Source organism: Jaculus jaculus, chromosome 2, assembly GCF_020740685.1.
Source record: "Jaculus jaculus isolate mJacJac1 chromosome 2, mJacJac1.mat.Y.cur, whole genome shotgun sequence".
Lineage (NCBI taxonomy): Eukaryota > Metazoa > Chordata > Mammalia > Rodentia > Dipodidae > Jaculus > Jaculus jaculus.
In genome coordinates this window covers 140,138,559-140,159,447 of record NC_059103.1, presented here as the reverse complement: position 1 = coordinate 140,159,447, position 20,889 = coordinate 140,138,559, and positions in this window count along the sequence as shown.

The window sequence follows — 20,889 nt, the reverse complement described above, 5'->3', positions numbered from 1 at the left end:
TGCCAGAGGTCGTGAGGAGGGGATGGGAGAGACTGCTAAAGGATATGAAATCTCTTTAATTTTTTTCTGATTTTTTTTCTAGGTAGGGTCTCACTCTAGCACAGGCTGCCCTGGAACTCACTCTGTAGGCTTAGGCTGGCCTCAAATTCACAGTGATCCTCCTACCTCAGCCTTCTGAATGCTTGGATTAAAGACATGTACTTTCATGCCCAGCATATAAAGGTTAATTTTAAGTTGGTGTGGTGGATAATGTATATAATACCAGTATGTGGGAGGCTGGGGCAGAAGGATCACTGTGAGTTTGCAGTCAGCATAGGTTAGAATGAGATCCTATCTCAAAAAGTAAGGCGGCTGGAGAGATGGCTCAGTGGTTAAAGGCACTTGCTTACAAGGCCTGCTGGTTCAATTCCCCAGTACCCATGCAAAGCCAGATGTACAAAGTGGGACATGTGTCTTGAGTTTATTTGCAGTGGAAAGAGGCCCTGGTGCACCCATACTAGATCTGTCTGTCTGTCTGTCTCTCTCTCTCTCTCTCTTGCAAAGAAATAAAAATATTTTAATAAAAGAAAAAAGATTAATTTTATGATATGTGAATTGTTTCAGTAAAGCTATTATATATTTTCAAAGATTATGGACTTTTATTAGCTGCCTGATTTTAAGTCTGTGTTTTATTCCTCTTCCACTGAAAATTCTAGAAAACAAGATGAACATGTATATTTAATTGATCCTAGTAGATACATTAAAATCCTAACAATTACAAAAGTAATATTATCACATCATTGCATGAATCAAACTATTTCGTAGGCTCTGAGGGTTTGTGTGGCTAATTCATTTAGCACTTAGAATGTACCATCCATACATGCAAAGCTGGGTGAGGGAACACATGCCTATAATTACACTGAGAAGGCTAAGGCAGAAGGATTCCAAGTTTAAGGTCAATCTGGGCTATGTAGCAAGTATGCTTCAAACAACCATCACACTAACCAACCAACCAAACAGCAACAACAACAAAAAACAGAGACCGAAACAGCTACACCAACCAAAAATCACTATGTAAGAAGATACGATCAGGGTATCTTCCATCCCTGCTCCCCACTCAACGCTTTTCTGTGGCTAACTCTATTAGGCAGTTGCTTTTCTGATTTACCTTTTCAGAGTTTCTGGAAAATCATATATACTTTCTTATTTTATCTCTTTATAAATGCTAGCTTGTATCCTATTATGAATTTTTCATTTAATGTATGCTAGAAACTACCTCTTATCATTCCGTAGGAATCTTACTTTCTGCTTTCTCTGACTGTGTCAACGTCGCTGTGGGTGTAGATTACTTACCCAGTTCCTTGTTGATGAACATGTGGGTTGTTTCCAAACCTTAGCTCTTACAAACAATCTTGCACTGACTGTCCTTGTGAATAAGCTCTGTGTTTATCTGACTGCAGGGTAGATTCCTGGAAGTCAGACTGCTGGAGCTCATTGTAAATGCATTTGTAATTTAGTCTCTCAGCACTGGCTGAGAGAGCCAGGCATTTCAGACTCACCTCACCAGCCCAACGCACTGGGAGACTTTCAGATTTGACAGTTTGATATGTGAGAAATTATATAGCGATGTACTTTGCATGTGCGCACGTATGAGTAGCAGTGTGTCATGGGGCATGTGGAGCTTGAAGGACAGCCTTGATGCGTGGTCCTTGTCTTCTGCCTTGGTTGAGGCAGGGTCTCTCTTGTTGTGGGCTGCTGTGGACACCGGCCGAGCTGGCCTGCAAGCTTTGGGATTCTACTGGCGTGTTGCAGTAGCACAGTTTAGGGTCACAGTTGCATGAGCTTGTGGAAGGCTTTACAAGGGTTCTGGGGGTTCCAAATTCTCATGACTCTTTTGGGGCTGGAGAGATGGCTTAGCAGCTAAGGTGCTTGCCTGCAAAGCCAAAGGACCCAGGTTCTATTCCCCAAGACTCACATAAGCCAGATGCACAAGGTGGCCCATACATCTGGAATTCATTTACAGTGGCTGGATGCCCGGGTGTGCCCAATCTCTCTCTCTGCCTCTTTTTCTCACAAATAAAATAATTAAGAAAAGGAAGTTCTTTAACCATTGAGCCATCTCCTTAGTCCCTCAAGGTCCCCCCCTTTTTTGTTTTCAAAATTTTGAGGCTGAGTCCCACTCTAGGCTGACCTGGAACTTACTCTGTTCATAGCTGAAGCTGTCCTCAGACTCACAGTGATCCTCTCACCTCTGTCTTCCTGAGTGCTGGGATTAAAAGCACTCAACACCATGCCTGGGTCCTTAATGCACTTTAAAAAATTAAATTAAATTATTTATTTATTTGTGTGTGAGAGAGAGAGAGAAAGAGAGAAAGTGGGAGCATGCCTCTTACTGTTGCAAACTCCAGATGTATGTGCCATGTTGTGCATCTGGCTATGTAGGTACCTCCAATGGGTGAGCCACCTCCCCAGTCCCCCTTAATGCACTTTTAAAAACATTTTATTTTTATTTACTTATTTATCTGGCAGAGAAAAATGGAGAAAGAGAATGGGTGCGCCAGGGCCTCCAGCCACTGCAAATGAATTCCAGATGCGTGTCCCCCTTCATGCATCTGGCTAACGTGGGCCCTGGGGAATTAAACCTGGGTCCTCTGGATTTGTAGGCAAATGCCTTAACTACTAAGCCGTTCCTCCAGCCCCTTAATGCATTTTAAATTAATCAATTAATTAATTTGAGAGAGACACACACAGAGAGACAGATACAATGGGTGTACCAGGGCCTCTAGCCATTGCAAATGAACTCCAGACACATGTGCCACCTTGTGCAACTGGCTTACACGGGTACTGGTGAATTGAACCTGGGTCCTTAGACTTTGCAGACTAGCACCTTAACCACTAAGGCATCTCTCTAGCCGCCATTGCATTTTTAATGTGTATTTCTCTTAGGAATTGAAGTTAACCTTTGTACTAGTTACTTCTGGTGTTGCAGTGACCTAACCAGAGTCCACTTGGGGACAGAAAGGGTGCTTTGGGCTTATAGTTCCTCAGGGCAGGAAATCCTGGCAGCAGGAGCATCAAGCCAAGCTGGTCACATTGCATCCACAGTCAGGAAGCAGAGGGCAAATAGGAAATCAGACCCAGCTATAAAATCTCAAGGCATGGGCTGGAGAGATGGCTTAGCAGTTAAGCGTTTGCCTGTGAAGCCTAAGGACCCCGGTTCGAGGCTTGGTTCCCCAGGTCCCACGTTAGCCAGCTGCACAAGGGGGCGCACGCGTCTGGAGTTCGTTTGCAGAGGCTGGGAGCCCTGGCACACCCATTCTCACTCTCCCTCTATCTGTCTATCTCTGTGTCTGTCACTCTCAAATAAATAAATAAAAACTAAAAAAAAAAAAAAATCTCAAGGCATGCCCCAGTGACCCTCTTAGTCCAGCAAAACTCTGACTCTTAAAGGTTGTACGACTATCCCAAATAGGTGGGGACAAAGTGGTCAAACACAGGAGCCCACGAGTGACCTTCCACATTCAAACCACAGAACCATTTTTTAAAAATATTAACAGAAGCCGGGCGTGATGGCGCATGCCTTTAATCCCAGCACTCGGGAGGCAGAGGTAGGAGGATCGCCATGAGTTCAAGGCCACCCTGAGACTACATAGTGAATTCTAGGTCATCCTGGACCAGAGTGAGACCCTACCTCGAAAAAAAAAAAAAAATATATATATATATTAACAGAAGGACTTCCGGTTAAGATGGTGGCGAAGGTACCACGCCAAAGCAGCATAGGGGGTACAAGCCAAAAAAAAAACAAAAAACAAAAAAAAAACAGCAAAATATACACTTTTACTAAAAAGTGAGGTGTATAGGAAATTGAAACAGCAGCAGAGAAGTAGGAGAGATCCAGAGCATCCGGAGTCCCCACGGGCGGCAGAAGCGCCTCCAGCGGGCAGGTCCGCCGCCAGACTCCAGCAGCAGTGGCGCTGGGCTTCAGCTGCAGGAAAAGCCAGGTGAGGGGATTTTCCACTCACACCGGAGCTCTCGGCAAACTCAAGAAATGTGGAAAACCACGGTGAACAACGGAGGAGCAGATCACAAGGTAGAAGAAGATGTGGAACAGAAGGCAAACTGAACAGCATCGGCTCCCTCCCCTCCCCACCACCAGAGCCCAGCCTGCAGGAACAGCGCAGCAGTCCAGGACAGGGCCATGCCTACCGAACTGACAGAGCACCAAAGAAGGACCCAATCAAGAGCACAGCTCAGACCAAAATCATCCCAAAAGGTAATTGGGATTACACCAGGTCAGTACCCACATAATAAACCTGGCATATATGCCTGAACCAGAAGTGTTAATTGCACCTTCAGGATAAGTTATATGTTAAATCAGATGATCAAATTTGCCATTCTTAAATAAGCCGTAGTTTGGGCTTGTTATGTGTTGCTTCTTGAATTATAGTGGCTTTGTTTACTCTTCTGTTATACATTAGGGAAGGGACTCACCTGGTCACAAGCTGACTTGGAATGTCTATAGACCAGAAATCTTAACCACCTTGTTGTCAGGATTAAGGGAGTGGGGGAGGCACCAACAAAACCTAAGGGACAGACAGAGGATCTGGTTGTCATAAAACCTACTCTTGGATAAATATTCAGAGATGTCTTTCCTTGACAGCATACATTGTTTAGTTAAATTTTAGAATCTGCCTGTATTTTGTTCCTCTTAGCCTACTTGAATACTCTCATGGCAGGCACATCCAACACCTACAGTCACTTTTGTACATACTCTGAGAGTCTTCAGAGCCACACCTAACGCCTTAAGCTCCTACCCTGAAGACATATAACAGATTGATTGATACATCTCATAATACTCAGCTAACTGGAAAATCCAATCATTAAATAATCCAAGATGCAAAAATATATACATTATAACAATATAAACCCCAAAAATCAAGACAATATAAATCCACCAAAAATTATTAATGCAACAGAAATGACCTCTAGTGAGAACGAGTTAGAGGAAATGCCTGAGAAAGATTTCAAAAGAATGATTATAAATATGCTCAAAGAACTCAAGGAAGAATTCAGAGGAAGCAAAGAAGACACAGAATGCCAATTTAATGAAATAAAGAGGTCAATACTAGACATAAATAAGGAAATAGAAATAATAAAGAAAAACCAGTTAGAACTACTAGCAATAAAGAACACAGTTAATGAAATAAAAAACTCTGTAGAAAATCTCACCAGAGGAATGGATGAAGGAGAGGACAGAATATCTAAGCTAGAAGACCAGGTGGCAGATCTAATACAGTCCAACAAAGAGAAAGACAAACATACAGAAAAGTATGAGTGGGACACTATGAAAAGATCACATATAAGAATTCAGGGCATAGTAGAAGGAGAAGAATTCCACTCCAAAGGCATAGCAGGTGTCTTCAACAAAATCATAGAAGAAAACTTCCCCCAAATTGGGAAAGAGGTGCCAATGCAGATACAGGAAGCCTTTAGAACCCCAGTCAGACAAAACCCAGAAAGAACCTCTCCTCGCCATATTATAATCAAACTTCCAAACACACACACCAAAGAAAAAATATTGAAAGCAGTTAGAGAGAAAAATCAAGTTACCTACAAAAGCAAGCCCATCAGGATTACAGCAGATTATTCAACACAAACTTTTAAAACCAGAAGGGCTTGGAGTGATATATTCCAAGTTCTGAAAGATAACAACTGTCAACCAAGGTTATTTTATCCTGCAAAGCTATCCATTCAAATAGATGGAGAAATAAGGACATTCCATGACAAAAGCAGGCTAAAGGACTACTTGAAGACAAAACCAGTTCTACAGAAAATGCTTGAAAGAATCCTCCATGCTGAAGAAAAGGAAAAGCACACATATAAGGAACCGGGTAAAAGCAAAAAATACTCAAATAATAGTTAACACAAGTGAGCAAAGGTAAAACGGAAAGAACTACAAAAAAAATGGCCAAAATGAATACACACCTTTCAATAATATCTCTTAATATCAACGGCCTCAATGCCCCAACCAAAAGACATAGGTTTGCAGACGGGGTTAAACAGCAGGATCCTACAATTTGTTGCCTCCAAGAAACTCACCTTTCTGCAAAGGATGGACACTATCATAGGGTGAAAGGTTGGAAAATGCTGTTTCAAGCAAATGGACCTAGAAAACAAGTAGGGGTTGCTATCCTAATATCTGACAAGGTAGACTTCAGTCCAACATTAGTTAAGAAAGATAAGGAAGGCCACTTTATATTGATTAAAGGCACCCTCCAACAGGAGGACATCACAATCCTAAACATATATGCTCCTAACATGGGGGCCCCCAAATTCATCAAACAAACGCTATTACAACTACAGTCACAGATAACACCAAACACAGTGGTAGTGGGTGACTTCAACACTCCACTCTCATCTATTGACAGGTCATCTCAGGAAAAAAAATAAACAAAGAGGCATCTGGACTAAATGAGGTCATAGAAGGAATGGACCTAACAGATACACAGGACATTTCCTCCAAATGCTGCAGAGTATACATTCTTCTCAGCAGCACATGGAACTTTCTCTAAAATAGACCATATATTAGGACACAAAGCAAATCTTAACAAGTACAGGGAAATTGAAATAATTCCTTGCATTCTATCTGACCACAATGAGATCAAATTGCAAATCAATAGCAAGAAAGGCCATAGAGCATACACAAAATCAAGGAGATCAAACAACACATTACTAAATGATGAATGGGTCAATGAAGAAATCAAGAGGGAAATCAAAAAATTTATAGTCAAATGATAATGAGAACACAACATACCAAAATCTCTGGGACACAATGAAGGCAGTCCTAAGAGGTAAATTTATAGCTTTAAGTGCCTATATTAAGAAATTAGAAAGGTCAAAGTAAATGACCTAATGCTTCACCTTAAAGCCTTGGAAAAAGAAGAACAAGGCAAACCCAAAATCAGCAGGTGGGAAGAAATAATAAAGATTAGGGCAGAAATTAATGAAATAGAAACTTTAAAAAACAATCCAAAGAATCAATGAAATAAAGAGTTGGTCCTTTGAAAGGATAAACAAGATTAATAAACTCTTAGCAAATCTGACCAAAAGAAAGAGAGAAGAGACAAAAATTAATAAAATTAGAGATGAAAAAGGTAACATCACAACAGAGGCCAGAGAAATTGAAAAAATTATAGGGACATACTATAGAAACAAATACTCCACGAAGTATGAAAATCTGGAAGAAATGGATGATTTCCTTGATTTATATGACCTACCTAAAATAAATCAAAATGAGATTAATCACTTAAATAGACCTATAACAAGCATGGAGATCTGAACAGTTATCAAAAATCTCCCAACTAAAAAAAACCCAGGCCCAGATGGATTCACTGCTGAATTTTACCAGACCTTCAAGGAAGAGCTAACACCCTTGCTTCTTAAGCTTTTCCATAAAATAGAAAAAGAAGGTATTCTACCAAACTCTTTCTATGAAGCCAGCATCACTCTGATACCAAAACCAGGCAAAGATAGAACTAAAAAAGAAAATTACAGACCAATCTCCCTCATGAACATAGCTGCAAAAATTCCCAACAAAATATTGGCAAACAGAATACAAGAGTATATCAGAAAGATCATTCACCCTGACCAAGTAGGCTTTATCCCAGAGATACAGTGATGGTTCAATATATGCAAATCTATAAATGTAATACATCATATAAATGGATTGAAGGACAATAATCACATATCATCTCATTAGACACAGAGATAGCATTTGACAAAATCCAACATCCCTTCATGATAAAAGTCCTACAGAGACTGGGAATAGAAGGAACATATCTCAATATAATGAAGGCTATTTATGGCAAGCCTACAGCCAACATATTACTAAATGGGGAAAAACTGGAAGCTTTTCCACTAAAATCAGGAACACAACAGGGGTGTCCACTGTCCCTGCTATTTAATATAGCACTGGAAATCTTAGCCATATCAATAAGGTAAGTGACACACATAAAAGGGATACAAATTGGAAAAGAAGAAATCAAGTTATCATTATTTGCAGATGACATGATTCTATATATAAAGGACCCTACTAGCAAAGTGTTAGAGCTGATGAAAACCTACAGCCATGTAGCAGGATACAAAATAAATACACAGAAATCAGTAGCCTTCATATATGCTAACAACAAAAACACAGAGGATGAAATCAGAGAATCACTCCCATTCACAATTGCATCAAAGAAAATAAAGTACCTTGAAATAAACCTAACCAAGGAAGTAAAGGATCTCTACAATGAAAACTTTAAAACACTCAAGCGAGAAATTGCAGAAGACACTACTAGGAAGTAGAAAAACATCCCTTGTTCCTGAATTGGAAGAATCATTATTGTGAAAATGGCAATCTTACCTAAAGCAATCTACACATTTAATGCAATCCCTATCAAAATTCCAAAGGCATTCTTCATGGAAATAGCAAACACAATCCAAAAATTTATTTGGAATCACAAAAAACCTCAAATATCTAAAATGATACTGAGCAACAAAAATAAGGCTGGTGGTATCACCATACCTGATTTTAACCTATACTACAAAGCCATAGTAACAAAAACAGTGTGGTACTGGCACAAAAACAGACATGTAGATCAGTGGAACAGAATAGAGGACCCAGATGTAAGCCCAAGTAGCTATAGCCACCTGATATTCAATAAAAATGCCAAAAATACTCATTGGAGAAAAGACAGCCTCTTCAGCAAATGGTGTTGGGAAAATTGGATATGTATCTGTAGAAGGATGAAAATAGATTCTTCTTTCTCTCCATGCACAAGAATTAAGTCCAAATGAATTAAAGACCTTAACATTAGATCTGAAACTCTGAAACTGCTACAGGATAAAGTAGGGGAAACCCTTCAACATACTGGTCTTGGCAATGACTTTCTGAATACAACCCCAATTTCTCAGGCAATAAAACCACTGATTAATCACTGGGATCTCATGGAATTACAAAGATTTTGCATGGCAAAGGACACTGTGAATAAAACAAAGAGGCAACCTACAGAATTGGAAAAAATCTTCGCCAGCTATATATCTGTTAGAAGATTAATATCTAAGATATACAAAGAACTCAAAAAGTTAAATAATAAGAAATCAAACAAGCCAATTAAAAAATGGGCTATGATCTGGGTGTGATGGCACATGCCTTTAATCCCAGCACTCGGGAGGCAGAGGTATGAGGATTGCCATGAGATCGAGGCCACCCTGAGACTCCTTAGTGAATTCCAGGTCAGCCTGGGCTAAAGTGAGACTCTTTCTCAAAAAACCAAAAAAAAAAAAAAAAAAAAAAAAAAAAAAGGGCTATGGACCTAAATAGAGAGTTTTCAAGGGAAGAAATATGGACGGTGTGTAAGCATCTAAAAAAATGTTCTACATCCCTAGTCATTAGGGAAATGCAGATTAAAACTACTTTGAAAAAAAAAAAAACTACTTTGAGATTCCATCTCTCTCCTGTCAGATTGGCTACCATCATGAAAACAAATGATCATAAATGTTGGCGGGGATGTGGAAAAAGAGGAACCCTTCTACACCATTGGTGTCATGGAAATCAGTGTGGAGGTTCCTAAAACAGCTAAAGATTGATCTACCATATGACCCAGCTATAGAACTTTTAGGCATATATCCTAAGGACTCATCTCATTTCCTTAGAAGTATGTGCTCAACCATGTTTATTGCTGCTCAATTTATAATAGCTGGGAAATGGAACCAGCCTAGTGGATACTGAAGATATGGCACATTTATACAATGGAGTTCTCTACTCAGTGGTAAAGAAAAATGAAGTTATGAAATTTGCAAAAAAATGGATGGATCTGGAAAGGATTATACTAAGTGAGGTAACCCAGGCCCAGAAAGCCAAGCCCCACATGTTCTCTCTCATATGTGGATCCTAGCTACAGATGACTGGGCTTCTGTGTAAGAAGGAAAAAACTGAGTAGCAGATGCCAGCAAGCTAAAAACGAGATACAAAGGGAAGAGAAGGGAAGGAAGGAGGGTACTTAATAGGTTGGTATTGTATATATGTAAGTAGAAGAATAGATTAATGGGGGTGAAAAGGCCCAAAGTGAGGTCAGGGGAGGAGATTGAGAAAAGTAAAGGTGGAGGGAGGGCTAATCAAAATCTGAGAGGATATAAATAAATCAAATGGAATCCTTCAGTTTGGGACAATGGAACACTCAGGAGCAATAGATTGTTGCTATAACATTTTCAGTGCCAGGAATGGGATACCTTCCAGTGAATTGTTGGCCAGGGAGGTCCCTGATGCCCCCAAAACATTATAGGCCATTGCTGAGGCCCTTGGTTTCCCACCAGGAATAGATAGTAAGACCCTATTGCTGAAGACTCCACATACTTGGGGTGCAAAGCCACTGAGAAATCATGCTGGAACTGAGCTGATAACCTCCTCCATGTGGACCAGCTGACAGAAAGCTGGAAGAAGCCATTCTACATGCAGTTCAATGGGAGAAAGATACACCTCCAGTGAAGATACTCAACAGTGGACACTGCAAGCCTTATAATTGGCCAGCCAGGCCAAATGAGCCAATGGGTGCAATAGTGGCATGTCTGTCGTGGTGGAAACCAACTGCCCTCCAATTGGACTGGAGGCCCACTTCAAAGGAGGGAATACATCCCTGATACTGAAAACTTAAAACAGGTGAAGTCATGAGCCCTAGGGTTGTAACATCTTCTGGTGTCTGGATTAGTGTATATACTATGCTTATCAAACTGCCCAGTAAGCACTTCTCTTAATATTCATATCCTTATATTAATGCTACTCTCACTTTGGATAGAGAATCTTCTCTTTTCAGATGGCAGTGACCTTGGGACGACTCAGAAGGTATCATGGTGCTGGAAAGAAGTGACTACAGTACTGAGTAACATCTTGATCACACCTTCCAAGGCTCAGGGTCTAATGTGGAAGAGTGGCAGCAAGAATGCAAGAGCCAAAGGAAGGGTAGGACTCCTTACAACGTGCTCCCTCCAGACAAAAAATTGGCCTCAATATCCATGACCTCATAATGCCTGACACTACCTACATAAGACCATCATAAGAGGAGGGAAGGATCATGGCATCCAAATAGAGGACTTATTGAGATGGGGAGTGGATGTGATTGAGAAGGGAATTTCAAAGGGGAAAGGGGGGGGAGGGGTACTACCATGGGATATTTTTTATAATCGTGGAAAATGTTTAATAAAATTGAAAAAAACAAATTAACAGGAAAAAAGCCTCCATTTTCCAAGTGTTGAGATTATAGGCATGCAATACAATCCCTGTCTTTCTTTATGTTTTAAAAACTTTTCTGTAGGGTTTTTTGCTTCAGTCTCTCTCAACCTCTCTCTCTTAGTGTGGACCTTGCTGCGTTGCCCAACGTTAAACTTCTGAACTCAAGTGATGATCCTGTCTCTGCCTTCTACTGGTACCTACTACTATTTCTGGCTTTTTATTTTCTAAAAAGAGTTATTATTATTTTTTTTATTAATTTAGCTGCTTGGGGTGGTGCATGCCTTTAATGCTAGCACTCTGGAGGCAGAGGTAGGAGGATCGCTGTGAGTTCAAGGCCATCCTGAGACTACATAGTGAGTTCTAGGTCAGCCTGGGCTAGAGTGAAACCCTATCTCAAAAAATTAAAAAAAATTTTTTTTAAATGCATTATTGTAGGGAAAAGTGAAGAGAGGAGAGAGAGAAAGAGGGAGTATGGGTGTGCCAGGCCTCTTGTCAGTACAAACAAACTCCAGATTCATCTGCCATTTTGAGCATCTGGCTTTACATAGGCTTTGGGGAATTGAACCCAGCTGTCAGACTTTGCACCCAAGCACCTTAACTGCTCGACCATTTCTCCAGCCCTAAGAGTATATATACGTATATATAATTTAGTCATTTATTTTTGTAATCAGAGAGAGAAGAAAGACACACAGAGAGAATGAATGCACCAGGGCCTTCAGCGACTGCAAACAAACTCCAGTTGCATGAGTCTCTTTGTGAATCTGACTTTACAAGGGTACTGAGGAATCAAGCTTGGGTTGTCAAGCTTTGCAGGTAAGCACCTTAACTGGTAAGCCATCTCTTCAGCCCTATATATTTGCATGTTTTTCATGGTATAAGCTATAAACTTTTTTTGTTTTGTTTTGTTTTGTTTTTGTTTTTTGAGGTAGAGCCTCACTCTAGCCCAGGCTGACCTGGAATTCACTATGGAATCTCAGGGTGGCCTCAAACTCAAACTCCTACCTCTACCTCCTGAGTGCTGGGATTAAAGGTGTGTGCCACCATGCCTGGCAATTTCTTTTAAATATCTTATTTATTTATTTGAGGGAGATTGAGAAAGAGAGAGGTATATAGAGAAAATTGGCATGCCAGGGTCTCCAGCCACTACAAACAAACTCCAGACACATGTACCACCTTGTGCAGCTGGCTTTATGTGGGTACTGGAGAATTAAACCTGCATTCTTTTGCAGGCAAGTGCCTTAATCACTAAGCCATTTCAAAAGCCCTTAATTTTTTTTAAATCTATTCCTTTATTGGAGAGATAGGATATTTTTTAATAATAGACTGTCATTTGATTCTTTATTTTCTTTTTGCCTTCAAACCAGCAAAAATAGCATTATAGCTACTCTCTGTTTTGGTTAGAGAAGCTTCTCTTTTCAGATGATTGGTGATCACTGGAGTGACTCAACACTGGCCAAAGTGGTAAGAAGAAGTGAGCATGGGATATTCATCAATAAGTGACACATGTCTATCATACTCTCCAAGGTTTAGGAACCATTGCAGAAGAGGTGGTGGAAAGAATGTAAGGGCCAAAGGAAAGGTAGGACTGCTTATAATGCTGTCTTCCAAACACAAAACGGCCTTGATATTATGTCCTCACAGTGACTGACACTACCTACCCCAAACCTGCATAATAGGAAGCAAAAACATTATAATATCAACATAGAAGAGGGGCTGGAGAGATGGCTTAATGGTTAAGACACTTGCCTGCAAAGCCTAAAGACCAGAGTTTGATTCCCCAGTACCCACATAAAGCCAGATACACAAAGGGGTACATGTATCTGGAGTTCATTTGCAGTGGCAGGAGGCCCTGGCATGCCCATTTTCTCAGTCTGTCTCTCCTCTCTCTCTCTCTCTCTCTCTCTCTCTCTCTCTCTCTCCTTGCATATAAATAACTAAATAGAAGTAAGACTGGTTGGAAATAAGCTGGGCATGGTGGTGCACACCTTTAGCCCCAGCACTCGGGAGGCAGAAGTAGAAGTAGGAGGCTCTCTGAGTTCTAGGCCACTCTGAGACTACATGGCGAATTCCTGGTCAGCCTGGGCCCGAGATTCTACTTTGAAAAGAAGAAGAAGGAGAAGGAGAAGGGTAAGGAGAAAGGATTCAGCATGGGGGGGGGTGGGTTAGAGAGGGGAGAAAGGGAGCAGTGGGAGGAGATTATGATCATAGTATATTGTCTATATTTAAGGAAGTTGTCAATCAAAAATAGCATTGCAGCTGGGCATGGTGATGCTCATAATCCCTGCACATGGGGTGCTATCCCCAGCCTCTGCTCTGCCATGCTTTTTCCTGCCATGATGAAGCTTCCCCTTGAAACTGGAAGCCCTTTACTCCCATAAGAAACTTTTGGTCAGATATTTTGTCTCAGCAATGAGAAGGTAACTGCAACATGTATCCTTGTTGTAGTCAGCTCCACAATGCTGAGGTGTTACAGTTAGGTTCACATTGCTGGTAGAAACCACCCAACCAAGAGCAGCTAGTGGGAAAAAGACGTTTATTTTGGCTTACAGGCTTGGGGGAAGCTCCATAATGGCAGAGGAAAACAATGGCATGAGCAGAGGGTGGCCATCACCTCCTGGCCCTTATAAGGTGGACAACAAGGACAAACAAGGAGAGTGTGCCAAACACTGACAAAGGGAAGCTGGTTATAACACCCATAAAGCCTACCCCCAACAATACACTGCCTCCAGGAGGAGTGAATTCCCAAATCTCCATCAGCTGGGAACCTAACATTCTGAACACTTGAGTTTATGAGGGACACTTGAATCAATCCACCCCATGGGGTGAACATCCAACCAAACACAGTTTATGGGAGGAAGGGATTTATTTCACGCTTACAGATCCAGGAGGAATTCCATCAATGATGGAAGAAGCTGGCTCCTTTACATAAATTCAAGTGGGAGTAGGGAGGAAACAGCCAGCAAACACAAACATCAAGCAGCAAGCACTTGAGCCAGCAGCGACCTGAGACCCCAGTGCTCAAACTGCTCTCTCCGCATCTGTGGGCTGTATTTAGCTCTGCCCCAGTGACACACCCCCTGTAGCATGCGTCTGCCTGCTAGCCATAGTTATTTGTATAGAGCATGATTTTTAATACATTTAATTTTATATATTTGACAGAGAGAGAGAGAGAGAGAGAGAGAGAGAGAGAGAGAATGGGCATGTCAGGACCTCCAGCCACCACAAACAAATGCATCCTCTTGTACATCTGGCTTATGTTATGCCCAGTTCTCAGCACCCCCAGTGACCACCAAGGAGAACCAAACACGTATGCAAGGACAAGGAGCTATATTTCGGGCTTAAGCTCGGTCTCTTGACTTCACCAATGCAGTGGATCCCTACAAGAACCCCTAGAAGTGGGAGGGTAGGGTTTTTATAGGGATTTGAACATATAAGAAGGGGATGGGTACATGATTGGTTGATTTAAATAGTAACTGCACTTGTACTCTTCTGATTGGCTTGGGATTTTGGCCAGCAAAGTTGGGGCAGGAGCTAGGGGAACTCCAGGCAAGAGAGGATAATCTCCATTGTGATTGGCTAAGCAAGCAGTGGTAACATTTGTATGCTTTCGCTTGTCTGGGGCAGAAAGGGAGTAGGGACAGGCTTCAGGCATGTCCTGGGCATGTCTATGGGTGCCTCAGGCCCTTGGGCAGATATCTTTCTTGACCCTATGTCAGGGCAGTTGCCTTCTGCTTAAGTGGGAACCTGAGACTTAAGCCTAGCCAGGGCAGCGCCCTACTGAATCCTTTCATGGTATCAGTTTAGTTTCTGGGTCTTTCACTTACATGGGTCCTGGGGAATCGAACCAGGGTCCTTTGGCTGTATAGGCAAACGCCTTAATTGCTAAGCCAACTCTGCAGCCCAATTTTTAAAAAATATTTTATTTATTTGAGCTGGGCGTGGTGGCACAGGCCTTTAATCCCAGCTCCTGGGAGGCAGAGGTAGGAGGATCGCTGTGAATTTGGAGCTACCCTGAGAAAACATAGTGACTTCTAGGTCAGCCTGGGCACAAAAAATATTTTATTTATTTGAAAGAGGTAGATGTGTATGTGTGTAGAGAGAGAGAGAGAATGAGTATGGGTGTGACAGGACCTTCTGCCATTGCAAATGAACTCCAGACACATGTGCCACTTTGTGCATCTGGCTTGCTTGCTACTGGAGAATCAAACCTAGGCCATTAGGCTTAGAAGCAAGTACCTTTAATGGCTAAGCCATCACTCCAACCCTGCTTTTATACTACTGTTATCCACATATAAAATAGGGTAATTATTTTTGCTTATTTTTATTTATTTATTTGAGAGCAACAGAGAGAGAGAGAGAGAATGGGCACATTAGGGCCTCCAGCTGCTGCAAAGGGACTCCAGATGCATGCACCACCTTGTGCATCTGTCTTAGGTGGGTACTGGGGAATCAAGCCTCTAACCTGGGTCCTTAGGCTTCACAGGCAAGTTCTTAACCGTTAAACCATTTCTCCAGCCCCAAATATGGTAATTTTTCAGAGATGACAATATAAGATTGTGGGAGTTGGAATGCATGGCCCCATAGACTCAGTTGTTTTATTAAAATTGAATTTGCAGCTTTAGGCCCGAGCAGGCAGACAGAGGGCAAGTCACTGGGGGCGGATCTGAAAACATGGTTAGACCTGTTTGCCAGTTAAGCTGTCATCTTATTTCTGCTAATGTTGGGTAAATGGGAGCTGTGATATTTACAATCTGGAGGAAATGCACTTTTCCATGGATGTTCTTGCTTGAGGCATTCTCTTCCTTGTTAGGACCATTATTACAACAGCATCCTAAATTTTGCCTTGGCAGATGAAGTAAGAGTAGATGAAGAATAGAAAATAGACCTTTTTTTGGGGGGGGGGGCTGCCTAGCCATTATCTGAGTGTATAATTTTTGGAACTAGACAGAGCCAAAGGGCATTCTTAGCCTTTTAAAAATAGCCAAGAGATCTGGTTTTTCTTTGTTGCTCTGTCATTACAGTGGGGTCTTCATGTTTCTCTCCTCACACAGTTCAAAGGCAGATCTTCACAGCTGCTTGGGCCCACCACCTGCCACAGAAAATGAGACAGCACAGGACTTCACAGGCCTATTGTGCAGGGTCCCCAGGCTCTGGCTTTTCTATGCTAATGAGTGTTAGTGGATAATCCCCTGGAGGTCCAGTTTAGTAACCAGTTTCAGCCCTTCCTTGTTCAAGTCTCTTATAAGCACCGTTCAAGGAGTTGTGTGATGGATGGAGTGCAGTTTAATCTCTTTCATTTCACTTGCCCTCACACCTGACACATTCAAAGGAATCTTTCTTCTTGTTTTCTTTGATCCCCTGACTCGCTTAAAACTATGATTCGAGTTTCTTCCAGAAGTTTTCCTCTTCCTAGCTTGGATCCTTTAGGACTGTTAATAAACTAATTTCCATTTTCTACTTCTGGCTACAGCAGCTCCTATTTCATCAATGTCTCCTGATCACACCTCCTAATAGGTGGAAATCCCAGGGGCTCCTTAATCTCCTTGCTAGTCTGCAGAGGTTTGGACAATGGGTTCTGTTGTCATGGGTTTAGGACTGCCTATGACAATCAAATCTGCTTGTCTGCTTTTGTCTCCAATTTTGTGTACTTCTCTGATTTAGACAGAGCTCACCTTGTCTCACCCCAGACCTCCAAGCTAATCCCTGATTATCTTGGACCAGTGTGGTGTCCCATTCAAAAGTTTTCTGACTCTCTTCTGCTCACAATAAAGTCCTTCCTGTCATTCTATATAATTGCCTGGGTCTTGCTGGATCTTGTAATTGTCTTGCTCTATTGAGGACCAACCCACTTTCCCATCATGTTACCATGTCTGTTACCTCCTGAGTTAGGCACAGAAGATATAAAGATAAGCAGCTACAATCTTTGTCCTCAACAGCCATCCTTTCAGGAAAAGGAAATGGACCACAAATTAATGAGAAGATAGTATGGTGCTATTTATAGATATGCATGTTGGGGGACTACAGAAGGTGATGTTTAGAAAAAGTTTCAGGGAGAAGGTGTCTAATAGCATGATGAAAGGTTGGAGGTCAGCCCAAAGAGAAGGGAGGCTTAGGAAGCTATTGTTCTGGTCCAGAAAAGACTGATTATGAGCCACGTGAGAGGTAGGAGGATTGCTGTGAGTTCTAGGACAGCTGAGACTACAGCGTGAATTCCAGGTCAGTCTTCACTAGAGCTGTAACGGCAAAAGTTGGGGTTCTGGGGTGCTTCCTAGAACCCCAAGCCTTGAATTCATATCTGCAAACTAATCAAAGAATTGGCAATTCAAGACTCAAGAAAATGATTTGTAAAACACTACATTTTATTCAGACATTACACAGATGTGGGGAAGGGAGAAAAGTGAGGTTTAAGGACCAGATGGTAAAGTGGGGAGAAGGGATATAAGCCATGTGGAGCCCAGGAGCCCACATAAAGGAACATGGATCTTAGAAAAAAAAACATGAAAAGAGATTTTAAAACATGCCCTTCCAGAAAGATTAAAAGTAAAGACAGTAGTAAAAGGTAAAAATGTGTCTCTTCCCCATGCCAGGGTGGGTAAGAGAGCTTAGGACCCGAGACCTTTGTTACCATCTTTTCCCAGGCAGAAAGAACAGGCCCTCTTTCATGGGTGTGAGGATATACTTTAGAATTTGCACCACCACACCTGGATACAACTACACCAGGTGTTCCAGCCAATGGGCCTGGCCTTAGAGGAGAAATCCACCCACACCTGGGCAGGTTGAGAGCGTAAGAGAAATCTGATTTGGGTGAGAGGAGCAAATCCCTCCACTGCAGCAGTCAGGGTGGCTGAGATAGGCTAGCGGCTGGGATAGGCAGGCTAGGGTGCAGGATCATCTTGAAGTCTTTTCCCTGTGAGGGCTGCCTGGATCTTGCCTAGTTAAACTGCCAACTCTGGGAAAGCTCCACGTAGCAAGATCCTACCATGAGAAAAACAAACAACAACAGCAAAAAAGAAAAAAAGAGTGATTAAGAGGGTAGGCATCAGGAAAAAGTAGGCGTGAGGCAAAAGAAAGAAGCACCAGCAAAGAGAGATGGAGGATGCAGACTGATGTGGGAGGAAGGATGCAGGGGCTTAAGGAACAGTGAAAATGAACCATAATGCTCACTTACCTGGATCTGCGGTAATGTCATCATTTACACACACTACTCCTCAGCTTGTGAAAATTAATCTTAAATAGTAGCCTGCAAAGAGAATTTCATAAAGAGATTTTGTGGGGTAAAAAAATCTGTGGGCCTTTTCTTCAGTCAGTCTGACATATATTGAAGTATGTCAGCCACTTAAAGTTGATAACTCATGACCTCATTATGGGAACAGCATATGCACACATATTATTATTTTGTGCCAAGACCCCTGACCAGGAGCCAAGACCCCCAGTCACCCAGGAGTCACCCAGAGGCCCGCCACAGAAGCCAAGACACTCAAATGTAAAAGCAACAGGTTTCTTTTAATGTCAAACTTAAGCAGGGACTCAATCCACACAGACCGACACAGTGGGAGTGGGAGAGAGCCCCGACCTTCTAAAAGTGGGGGTTTATAAAGGAAAAAGAGCGAGAAGGGGGCAAAGGGGTTACATCACATCACATCTTTTAAAATGGTTGGTTCCAAGAAGGCATGCGCAGGAACATTTCTACTAGTTGCTTATCTCTGGTCAGCAGACTGCTTGCAGAACCTATCTATTGCAAGAGGCCAGAGGCCCCCACAGTTAAGTATTCTGGAATGTCCTGTTGAGCAAGCGAGCATGAGTTACAGAAGTAAAGGTCAGAGGTTAGTCAGCTAGTTCCTGATCTGAGCCGAGCCTGGCCTCCTCTTTTTGTTCACAGTAATTTGTCAAACAATGGCAGTGCCATTGTTTAATTATTTACACATTATTTCTTTTGGGTCTCTCAGTTTCTAATATTATGACATGAACTGGTAAAGGATTGCTCATCAAAATGCAATTTAAAAACCTGGATTTAATGATGCATTCTGTAATCCCAGGGGATCAGGAGTTCAAAGTCATTCTCAGCTGCACAAGGAGTTCAAAGCCAGTATGGACTACATTAGAACCTGTCTCAAATCCTCACCGCCCCCCTCCAAAAAAAGGCTGATTTAGATCTTCAATATCCACATCTTGGGATTTAAACAGCTGCAATGTGTGATAAGATACCTGAGAAAATCATCTTCAGACAGCAACTCTTTCTCTTGGTTCACTGTTTTTTTTTTTTTTTTTTTACTTTTTATTTATTTTTATTGACAACTTCTATAATTATAGACAATAAACCATGGTAATTCCCTCCCCCCACTTTCTTCTTCACAACTCCACTCTCTATCATATTCCCTCCCCCTCTCAATCTCTTTTATTTTGTTGTCATCATCTTTTCCTCCTCTTATGATGGTCTTATGTAGGTCAGGCACGGTGAGGTCATGGACATCCAGGCCATTCTGTGTCTCGAGGAGCATGTTTTAAGGAGTCCTACCCTTCCTTTGGCTCTTACATTCTTGCCACCTCCTCTTCTGCGATGGACCCTGAGCCTTGGAAGATGTGATGGAGATATTTCAGTGCTGAGCACTCCCCTGTCACTTCTCAGCACTATAGTGCCTTTTGAGTCATCCCCAAATCACCTTGGCTCACTGTTTTCGAGGTCCCAGTCATGATGGGCTGGTTCCACTGCTTTCCAGCCTACGGCCAGGATAAATATCACAGGGCAAGGGCATAGAGGAGGAAAGTTACTTGCCTCAAGGCGATTGGAAATTACAGAGTGGGTAAATGGGAGAGTTGGGGACAAGATACACTCTTTGAAAGCATGCCTCATTGACTCACAGCTTCCAACCAGGCTTCACTTCCCAGTTTCCACACCCTTGCAGTAACGCCTTCAAAGTGTGAATCTGCCTCAGTGGATAAAACACTTGACACACAGTGGGAGGGCCTGAGTTCTGATCCCCAGAGCCCACATTGAAGCTGGATTTTGTAGCACTAGCATCTGTAAACCCAGCACACCCAACACAGGAGCGGAGGCAGAGACAGAGGAGAGCCAGCCAGGAGCTGGCACATCAGCTAGCCTGACAAATGCTGTGCTGAACAAGACACCCTTGCCTCAAACAAGAAGTGAGGACTGACCTCGACATGTAAGCTGTGGGGTGTGCATGCCCACCCTCACACATACATCATGATCCAATCATCTCTCCACGAATGTATATATTAAAAGGGGACCAAGGCTTCAACACAGGAGATTTTGAGAATATATCATATCCAAATCATCAGGCTGCAATAAAAATAGTTTTTCAATGCCAAAAATTATTTTGTTTACATCTGACTGAACAGTACATATTTTTACCTTTGTCATTACTCCATAAACAATGTAGTATAACAACTATTTGTATAGCATCTCCATGGGGATTTAAATAAACTAGAGATGATATGAAGTCCATAGGAGGATATGTGTAAGTTGTGTGCAAATATTGCACTATTTTCTATGAGGAATTCGGGTATCTACAATTTGATATGCTTGAGGCAGAATGTCCTGGAACCACTGTTCCATGACTGCTGAGGGACAGCCATATGTTAAAGAATTTTTCCAGAAGGAAGTTGTAGCAACTGCT